The 10622-nt window shown below is 31.7% G+C and overlaps 1 long non-coding RNA gene across 3 annotated transcripts; it reads left to right on the top strand.

The window, feature by feature from the left end:
- Positions 1-5951: 5951 nt before the first annotated feature.
- Positions 5952-9952, top strand: LOC110688827. 3 transcript variants are annotated; one of them, XR_002504689.1, is made up of 7 exons: positions 5952-6359; positions 6444-6596; positions 6677-6738; positions 7076-7144; positions 7255-7338; positions 9467-9663; positions 9763-9952. It is a non-coding gene; the product is annotated as an uncharacterized LOC110688827 (long non-coding RNA). The 3 variants fall into 3 exon arrangements; XR_002504687.1 differs by having other exon boundaries at positions 5965-6359; positions 6510-6596; XR_002504688.1 differs by having other exon boundaries at positions 5969-6359; positions 6510-6596; positions 9542-9663.
- The last annotated feature ends 670 nt before the right edge of the window (positions 9953-10622 follow it).

Here is a 10622-nt window from a genome sequence, read left to right as displayed (position 1 = left end):
ATGATATCTTTAATTGGACTAGCATGTAAGATTGATTGCATAGCTCTGTTTCTTAGGCTATAGGAGCGTAGTGAAGCTCGGTCAATCACATGGATATGCATGAATGATGCATGATCGAACTATAGACCTACTTTGAATTTCAAGTATAGAGCTTCCGGATATATTAGTGGATTCCTTTGACATGAGTGGAACATTGATTTCATTCAATGATTGATGTAACTGTGTACATTCAAAAGTCTTCCCGTAACTGGAGATTATAAAGGGTGTTTCATGGTTACCTCATGATTTGAGTGGGAGCCTTGGTTTCCACAAGATTGGATTGAGTATACCTATTTAATTAGGAATGTGTCTTTGCCCCTTGAGGAGGGAGAATTCAGAAAATGTATGGTCGTACTCAAATGGATTACAAAGTAATCATTTGTTTTGTAATTCTAACTCAGTTTCTCAAGAAAAGATTTGTAGATTAATATGATCACGACATGAGATGCAATCATATTATCAAATCGACACACATTGACTTAAGGAATTTGAATATTGTGCACTTGTCTTAGACAATATATCAAGGATCACTATTATGGAGATAATAAGTTCGTTCTTTTGGGTCGTCATTATCTGTTTCTAGACTATGATCATTTATCTTTGGGCTAGTCAAATAGTCCAAATCCCACTAGAATGGATCCTATGAGGTCACAAAACAAAGGTATTGGGTTAAGCAAGTTAGAGGCCCATTTATGAGCCTCATGAACAAGTAACCAATCATGAATTGGATTGGGCTAGTATAGTTAGATTAGAGTTAGGATTTGGGCTTTGTCATGGACTCTTATTTAGAGATGAGATCTATAAATAAAGTACATGCCTAGGGTTGTATGACATAACGCAATCAACAATTAATTGTGCACCAAGCAACTAGTAATCCAAAACCTCTCTCTCTCTGTACCACACGCCTATCCCCTCCCTTCGTGGTGGTTTGTGATTTGTTTGTTGCTCGTTCTACTCCATAGAAGGTCAATTGAAGTGTTCGATTGCAACTAACTAGCATTAGTGGAGGACTTAATCTGTTCCTGTGGACCAAGTAGAGGAATTCACGCTTGAGGTTCTTTATCTCCCTTTTTCTTCGATCGCACGTGGAATCACGCTTCAAAGGTATTAATTCTAATTCTTTATGTGTTATTGTAGGCGCCGTTCGAAGTGCGCCTACATTAAAAGCATGTGGTGAATATGCTTGGCAGTCATAGGAAGTGGGAATTGAAATACGATTAGGGACAAGGAAAGTAGGGAGCCGCCAACAAGTTTTTAAGGAACTTGTAAACCGTTCACAGATCATTTAAGGCAACCACGAATAAAGGGACAACGATAGGCAACAACGATTGACCCGTGAAGGTTACACCCCATTCATAATCCATGAGATTACTAACTCCATATAGTTCGGAACCACGAAAGGAGGATCGGGGATGATGGTACGAAGTGAGTTATGGAGTCACATTCGCCCGTATTGGCCTCTACTCGATTCTTATAGTGAAAAGTGATTCCTGCGATCTCAAAGGCATACAAACAAAAATTCAATTTGCTCCAAACTATTATTATGCTAAATTGGTTGAATATTAATGCAACACATTATTCTAAAATATTGTGATCACTTGATTTAATAACAAGATTAAAAAGGAACCTAAACCGGTTGTCCAAATTATCTTATTAGGCGTGATTTTCAATTACATATTCCCTTTAACATGCAATATTGTAATCATAAAATATAATAATAGAATAAACATTAATATTGGAAGCATTTCAACAATAATAGCGTTAGTCAAATTAAATACAAAATAACCTAATCATGATACTAGCAACAAGAATAAAAATAAGAGTAATTAAATTAATTAATTACTCACATTCCGCGCTTCCTTGAATTGCTACATCATGAATAAACTGTTAGTAACTTCAATAAAAATATAAATCAAATTGAAAATTAAATTAAAAAGTAGAGTTGATTTGCTCAAAACCCTCAGTTAATTCTACCTTTCACGCCTTGGTTTAAGTATAGAACTTTGGGTATTGTATGAACTCCTTGGAGTGCTTAATTAAGGGAAGTATTTTGAGAGTATAGGGAGGCTAGTATTTAGGCTAAAGAGGGAGAAGAGAATTATTTGATGATCAAGCTTGTTGATAATTGAAAAAAGGGGAGATATGACCTCTATTTATACAGCAAAAAGAAGGGTCGAAAAAAAACAAGATAAGAATTCGAATCGGATAAAACTCTTGCGATGGACAGTAGTTTTTGCGGTTTTTGTTTTTATCATATCTTTTGATCCAGAAATTGAAATAAGATAAATAAGATATCGTTGGAAAGCTCTTGAAGTCTAATTTCTAACCCAATTAGAATAAGATTAAACTATTTTGTATAACAAAAGATATAGCCGAAATAGTGAGATGGTGTCAGTTTTGGATAGAGTTTGACATTTTATTCATATCTTTTCTGTTATAGCTCGGAATTGATATTACAATATATCATTGGAAAGATAATTTCAAGGGCTATCCAACCATATAAAATTTGGATAAAAACTATGAGGAACAAAAATAATATATGTCTATCTTTGAACGTCTTTCAATTCGGATAGAAATAGGATTTTCAAAAAAAGGAGTTTTATTCAATTTCAAACTCGTTAATCTTATCTTTTCAAAAAGGATAATTAAGATCTTTTAGAAACTTATAGAAGCTTCTAATTAATACTAATTGGTTTAGGAATTGGATTAAATCATTTGGACCCTCCACATGATCATTGGGTCGTAGGTAAGGTGGGCTTAGGTTCGGTTTGGGCTCGGCTTAATATTTTGGTCACAACTTATTCGTTATAACTCGGATTTGGGCTTATAATATATCGTTGGAAAGATATTTTCAAGCCCCATCAAATATTTAATCATTGGAACCAGATTATGGACCAAAATAGACTGGATTAAACGTTTTTATAAAAAGGACACGAAATGAATGATTTTAAAGGACACGAAATGAATTATTTTGGGTTTAAAGGCACGAAAAGTTGAAACTAAGTTATGGTTTGGGGAAATGGGCTAGAAGTTAGGTTGGTTTATGAAATGGAAATATGAATTTAAGCACTCCAAAAATTAAATACTCAACCCGACCAATAATGGCGGTGAAAGGTTGTTTATCATCGGGTTTGGTTTTGGGGAGACATTTTTAGGTGTCTACAATTATGCATGATATTGGGATTAGGTGCTATATGAATATGATTCATGTTTTCCGCATTCGTACCTATAAACTCCTACATACACAGCCTTAGAAAATGTGTTCGAGGTAATTTAAGAAATTTTCAGAAGTCCATTCAGTGTTTAAATGCATGATCTTGGGAGAAGAAATTTAAGCTTATAACCGGTTTGACTTATAGGTTCAAGAGCCACTTCTTCTTGTTTAAGTATATGATTAAGCATAACCTTGACACTAAATCGAGTAGTTTTCCCTGGTATGTATCTTGGTCGTGTGCAACTTCCTTCTCCTTGATACCTAGGCCTTTTGATAACATTGTTTACATTAATAATTTCTTCTCCAACATCATTATTATCCATTACTCTTTTACCTAGTTTATTTTCAATCTTTTGTTTAACCACCTCTATAGGTAGAAATTCTAGATCATCTAGGTTCATTAATCCCATTTGTTGATATAAATCTTCCTCTAAAGTAGCATAGTTATTCTCCTCGACTACATTATTGGCAGTAACCCTTTTTTCATAAATTATTTTCATGATATCATTTAGCTTATTATCAAGGTCATCTTCTTTATCGAACAAGATTTGCAATTCTTTAATCATTTTCTCCTGAAGATGATGGCTCATCTTTAGTTTCTTTATTATTTTCTTGGTAACTAATAGGTCTTTTAGGGAGTGATACCGTAAAATTCTTATTTTTAATTTAGATTTTGAAAAGGATATTTATATTTATACGAGATAATTTTTTTTATTTACTAGGTGATACTTCTTTAATAGATTGATGTCTTACTTCGTTTGTTAAAGCAAGTTGTACTTGTTCAACTTGTTCTTTTAAATCACTTACTTTTTTAATAATATCTGTTGTGGTTATTGATATTTTGTTTTCAACATTAATACGACAAGCATATACGTTATCAAAATCTGATCTTAATTCGCCAATTTGATCTACTATATAATTAAGGATTGGGCCAAAATTACTAGTATTTTCAGTAATATGATAATAATCAAAATCAGGTTTCTTACACTTAGTAGAAGACCTAGTATTCTCCAGCTTTATTACTTATTAATTAACAACTTAGTACTTTTAACCTTATGGTTCTGATACCAAATCTCGCATATTTACAGTTTCTAATTTATAATAACAATATTGTCTTCCTTAATAACAGATTTCACTTATGCGATAACAATATATAAATATAGCACTTTATTTCTAATACAACACTTAGCCTTTTAATATATTAGTATTACAGAAAGGAGCAAAATGATACCTCGAAAACAATATTGAAGAAACATATAACAATATTAAATTTATTATAACAAGCTCATACTTAAATTAACAAATGACGGTTTTCCAACACTTAGAGAAATTTTTTTTCAACGTAGGTATGGACCGTCTTTGTCCTTACATGGTACCAGGCTATACTTATCTCAAAAATTGGACTCGTCTGAGCCTTTGAATAAAATATTATGTCCAAACCCTCAAAATAATGTCGTTTTATTTGGCAAGTAGGGTTGTTAAAAGATGACATGACACGATGACCCAACACAAGTCCGACACGATATAAGCGGGTTTTGGTCAAGAATTCTTGACCGTTTAGATAATTGGGTCGACATGAACACGACAAGAAATTAAACGGGTTAGGTTTGGGTTGAAATCTTCAACCCGAATCCGACAAGCATAACCCGATTAAATAAATAGGTTGAACGACAACCCATCAATGTAAACCTGACACGCTTAATTTATTGATTAAGCAGTTAAAAAATTGAATTTTTTATATAAAAAAACTTGTAACTTTATAAATTACCTTAACACCAGTTATACATTTTGGTAATTTTTTGGCGATTAATTTGGCGAAAAAATTATACTCGTAATTCTCATCTTTTGTAAGTTACGGAGTTTTTTGAGACAATTCATATTGTAGACACCCAAATGTGTCTCCCCAGAACCAAACCCAGTGATGAATGCTTTTCACGTCATTTGATTATCGAACGAAGTGAAGGTGTGAAAAGTCTAGTGATGCGGTTGTTTTTATTAAAATATCTCTCTTTTTGTTTTTGAAAATGTGCTCTATTTATGAAAATGACCAGCCCAATCTAGTTTGGTCCATGATAAGGGTCCAATAATAGTGTATTTGGGTCGGGCTCGAAAAGAGTTTTCCAACGATATATTATAAGCCCAATTCCGATAAATAATGAGGAAGTTATGGCCAAAAATACTAAATTGGGCCCGAAATGAATTTTATATGCGGCCCAATGATCTAGAGGAGGACCTATTAATTATTATTCCAAAAGTTATTAGGAGTGATTTTAATCTTTTAGAATAATCTAGAATATTCTTTTAAATTCTAATGGGATTAGGATTGATAATTATATTTCAAAGAGTTTTATTTGGAATAAAATAAGTGTTTTATGATAAATCCACTAGTAGAAAAAAAATTCTATTTGTAACGCCCTATTAGTAACTGGCGTATGTTATGCTAGTTACGAAAGCATCAATAATAACCAACTAAGGTAATGCCAGTTACAAATTTCATGACATTAGTAACCGGCGTAGTAAATGTCAGTTACTAATATGTGGTTTATCATTGTTAGAAGTTTATTAGTAACTTACTAAATAAATGCCAGTTACAAATATTAAGTCAAAGAAACTTTGACTAAAACTTTTGTAACTAGCTTATCAACGCCAATTACAAATATTAAGTCAAAGAAACTTTAATCAAAGCGTTTGTAACCAGCTTACGCATACCAGTTACAAATATTAAGTCAAAGAAACTTTGACCAATAATTTTTAACTAGTTTAGAAACATTAGTTACAAATATTAAGGAAACTTTAAAAAAAAAAAACAAAGGAAACAATTTCTCTTTCAAATACAAACAAAAGACTTAAACTTTTTCTTATTAAAAAAAAATGACTTAAACTTTTTTCTTCGTTACCCATCAATCCATCACACATACTTCCTCTTACCTTCACTCTTAATTTTTTTCCCCATTTTTTTCACACATAAAACCGCTCCTTTCCTCCTCTTCTCAAGTTCTCGATCTCTCTCCCTTACTCTCTGAGCTTTCTTCGATCTTCATTGAAACAGCTTCTCTGAGCTTTCTCCTTCAATTGAAGTAGCTCCTCCATCAAATAAGTTTATCAGGTAGTATTTCTTAAATTATCGAATATATCAATTTCAAAATCTAGGGTTTACCACTAGTTAATTTGTTCGAATTTTTGTTGTTAGGACTCGAAATTTGTTGCATATCATGTGAAATTTATGGAGTTAAGCTTTCAATTGTCATGATTGCAGCGAGTTATGAGCTTTCTCCTCCATTGAAGTAGCCTCTGAGCTTTTTCCTCTGCTGAAGCAATTTCCTCTATTGAAGCACCTTCTTAGGTAATGTGTTAAATTATCAAATTTCAATTTCACAATCTAGGATTTACTGCTAATTAATTGTCTCATTATATTTAATGTAGGGTTCGAAGCACAAATAGTTTGGTTCGCTGCTCAAATTCCTTAGTTAAGTCGCTAAATTCTGGTATTATTTGAATAATTTGTTGTTTTTTAATTAATTGTTTATTTTTTTCATTGTACATTTCTATAATCTAAGATTTGTTCGGCTGCATAATTTTTTTTTTTAATAATTGTGAATCTGCTTTTATACAACAAATTGGTTATGAATGACCAATTTTCTATTACTTTGGTTGAGTTTAATAATTTAAATTTTAAGGAGCATATTTCTTGTTAATATTGGTCTTTGAGTTTGAAAATTGATGTGTGTAAATTGCAATTTCTTAACTGGATTATTGAGCCATACATGTCAAGCATTTGTAGAATATATTTCTCCTCTCTAAAATTTCCATGTGCATCATCAGGACTATGAAGAATTAATGAAGGAATTTCAAGAGGCTAGACGCATCAAAATGCTCCATCAGCCTAGCAAAGTAAGCATTTTTAGTTTGTTTCTTTGTGTGCCTATAAATTTGCAGTTCTGTATCTTGATCTATCTTATTGTATATTTATGGGTAAATTCTATTAATCGTCATCTTTTCAGGTAATGGACATGGAATACGAACTCCGAGCATTAAGGACTCAGCTCATTGAGAAGTCTAAGCATTCCATTCTACTTCAGAAGGAGGTATTATAGTTTATTGATCTGATAGGAGTAACATGTAATTTAGAATGAAGCTATTGATCTTAGAATATTGGGCTCTGTCTCTGGTATCTGTTTTGCTGTATAGAGATTATAGGCAATATTGTTGTCAAGTTGGCTTCTGTTATTTACTCCATTGCTATACATTGAGCTGCTGGCTGAATCCATACAAGATATGTTTGAGCTTTTGGCTTTCAATTATCTCTAGAGACTTTTTCATGAATAGCTATAAGCCTCTGATATTATTCAGGATCTAAGTATATAGGGTCACTAGTGATGGTTACAATCTGTTTATGCTCTCTACAAATTGGAATTTTATATTTTAGGTGATGGCAAGAATACCTCTGAATAAAATTTTCTGATTGGGATGAAAGGAAAGAAAATAATATGAAAAAAATAATGTCAGAGTGTAATTTAATTTTCTTTACTGTGATTATGTTGTTTATTTTATTTTTATTCCATTAGGTAGAATCATCTTGCTCCAAGGGTTTTTTTTTTTTTTTTTTTTTTTTTTTTTTTTTTTTTTTTTTTGTAATAGGATTTCAATTCAGGTGGGTGATTAGTTTTGTCTTCTTTTGCTAAAGTGTCTTCTGCCCTCTTTTACCGCTAGCTGTTGCTTGTCACCTCCACTTTCATGACTTAACAAACTAAGGACAGATTATAAAAATGTCTATATATGTCTCCTCCATGTATGAACTAAATATATGGACTAGGCAAGCAATGTACATGTGCAGAAACTCTAAACCCATTGCTGCATAAATTAAATTATAAAAGTTCTTTGAATAAATTGATATTAAGATTAAGGCCACATGATTACATCAGCATGAGAATACTGATGGCATGGAATATTTTTAATTATTAGGCCAAATTGAAATATTATTACCTTGAAGCTCTCTTCTAATATTGATTTCCCAACAAAATCAAACAACTGCTAAGCTATTTTATTGAGACAAATTTCATTATGAGTTGTTAGTGCCAGAAGATACCAAACCCTTTTCGACCATATATGCTTCCAGAAGTGATGTACGTCAGTCAGTAAGGATTTCCTAATTTTATAATGTTGAAAGAAGCTTGGGAAAATTACACAACTGAATTGGATATGAAGAGTTCAATTCAATAAGATTCACTAATAGCGATCGAAGTATAGAATGTTAGAAATATATGCCTAATAAGAACAAGGGATAAATTCAAACTTTTTGTATTTATGTATGTGAAGAATTCAGATAAGTTCAATACAAAGTATCGGAGTTTCAGACACTGTGAGCCGTTTCAATCCGAAATTTTCATGCTGCATCTGAGGTGGGTACTTGATGTATGTGTGGGTAGTTTTACAGTGTTGCTCTGACTTAACTCCGAGGATTTGATTGATAATGTCTCCTTGACTGATTGAAATATGTTGATTGCTCTGTATAATTTATTAATATCATAATCTGCACTCGACCTTACGGCAACATCCTTATACTCTTACTCTGTACAAATTGATGTGATTTTTCTGAAGATTTACACACCCTTGCAAAATTTCTCTACTGTCTATTTTTTGCAACTTTCATATCCTTTTTTTTTCTTGAGCTAATTAGTATTAATATCAAACACTTAATTTTTGGAGAAAGGTCTGGACTATGGAGTGCTTATTTCTGGTCATATTTTCATGTTAAAATTCTTCTTGTGTTTTTGTGATGTCCTTTAGCCCATCAATGTGTAATGTCATATAGATAGTCAGTTCAGGTTTTGGTAGAGCTTGTGTATATAGTTGAATCAAAGTAATTTAAGTAATTCACACATCTTGTTAATATTGCACGAAATTTCTGATAGTTTTAAGAAAATCTTACGAAATTGGTGGTATTCTTTTCATTGTTGTTAGCTTATGTAAACTATTGTACCTGATTGTGATATAACAGGGAACCCATTGATGCCTTCTAGAGCTGATTCTTCTATTGGAAATGCATTTCCTAATGACTGGCAATAATGACCTTTAAATAAGATAATTAGGCAGATGAAACCCCACAGATCATAAGTACATACAAGAAAACTATGATAATATGTAAAAATATAGCTCTCTTAATGAGATTATTAATTTTATCAGTTTCTAATTTTTTTTTTTAATTGCTCACAGGCCCATCAATCCTGTATTCGAGTAAGAAACTCCACGTCTGACTTTTAAATTATTGTTTCATGCACTAACTTCTAGATCAAGAGCATAAATATGGTCAATTAACAAAGTCAAGAGCAGACATCCATGGACCAAGATGTTGCTTCGCAAGCCACATTATCTAAGAAGAGTTAGGGGGCCATCAAAAGGAATACAATCAAGTAAGCCTATGGTGCTAAAATGCTTTATATGTGTTTTGGTAGATGTTTTATTTTTTTATAAAGTATAATAAACACGTATTTTTTTTTTTATATTTGCAGGATTATTTGGCAAGATTTGCATACTAAAACGATGTAGAATTGGATGAGATTCGAGAACAATGGGATAAGTTTTTTAGACTTAATTTTATGTTGAAATATTAGTTATCTTATTAATCGATGTTATGATTAATCGCATTTAGCTTAATAAAACAATATAACACATTTCTATATATCAACTTTATTTAGCATACTGGTTATTGTTATTACGTTTCTAAATTATAAATCAATGATTTTTTTTTTGTTCAAGTTTTAATTGTTTTTTGGAAAGTATAGTTAATTTTGTTGTATTGTATTGTTGTGGATGAATTTAAGTTGTGTAGAATTATTTGGAATATTTGTATTGTATGTTGTGGGTGAATTTAAGTTATATTGAAGTATTCGGAGTACGTGTTTTTTTGGTTGAACTGTAACAGGTTGTAATTCATTTGGCAATGGGTCGTTTGATAGGATATACTACCATTCTTGTATTCGAATCAAATATTTGTAAAAAAAAAACTTATTTATTAGTAACTGGCGTAATCTAGTGCTAGTTACTAATAGTATTTTTTTTTTAAAAATAAAAAATATATTCGTAACCGGCGTTAAGATTTGCCAGTTACTAATAATACCCTAATTGTAACCGACGTAACTTAATGTTAGTTACAAATAGTATGCTTTCTTACTTGGAAAATAGACTTTTTGTAACGCGTTAGGTTAAGCCTATTACGAATAGTACATTATTTGTAACTAACATTAGTCGGTTACGAATACTTTTCACTAATTGTAACGGTGGCATTCGCAACCAACAATGTCAGTTACAAAAAGTCAATTTCGCTAGTTACAAATAGCATTTTTTCTACTAGTGATCTAATCTTAAAACT

Source organism: Chenopodium quinoa, unplaced genomic scaffold (genome assembly GCF_001683475.1).
Source record: "Chenopodium quinoa cultivar QQ74 unplaced genomic scaffold, ASM168347v1, whole genome shotgun sequence".
Taxonomy (NCBI): domain Eukaryota; kingdom Viridiplantae; phylum Streptophyta; class Magnoliopsida; order Caryophyllales; family Amaranthaceae; genus Chenopodium; species Chenopodium quinoa.
This window is presented reverse-complemented; position numbering and strand designations above follow the sequence as displayed.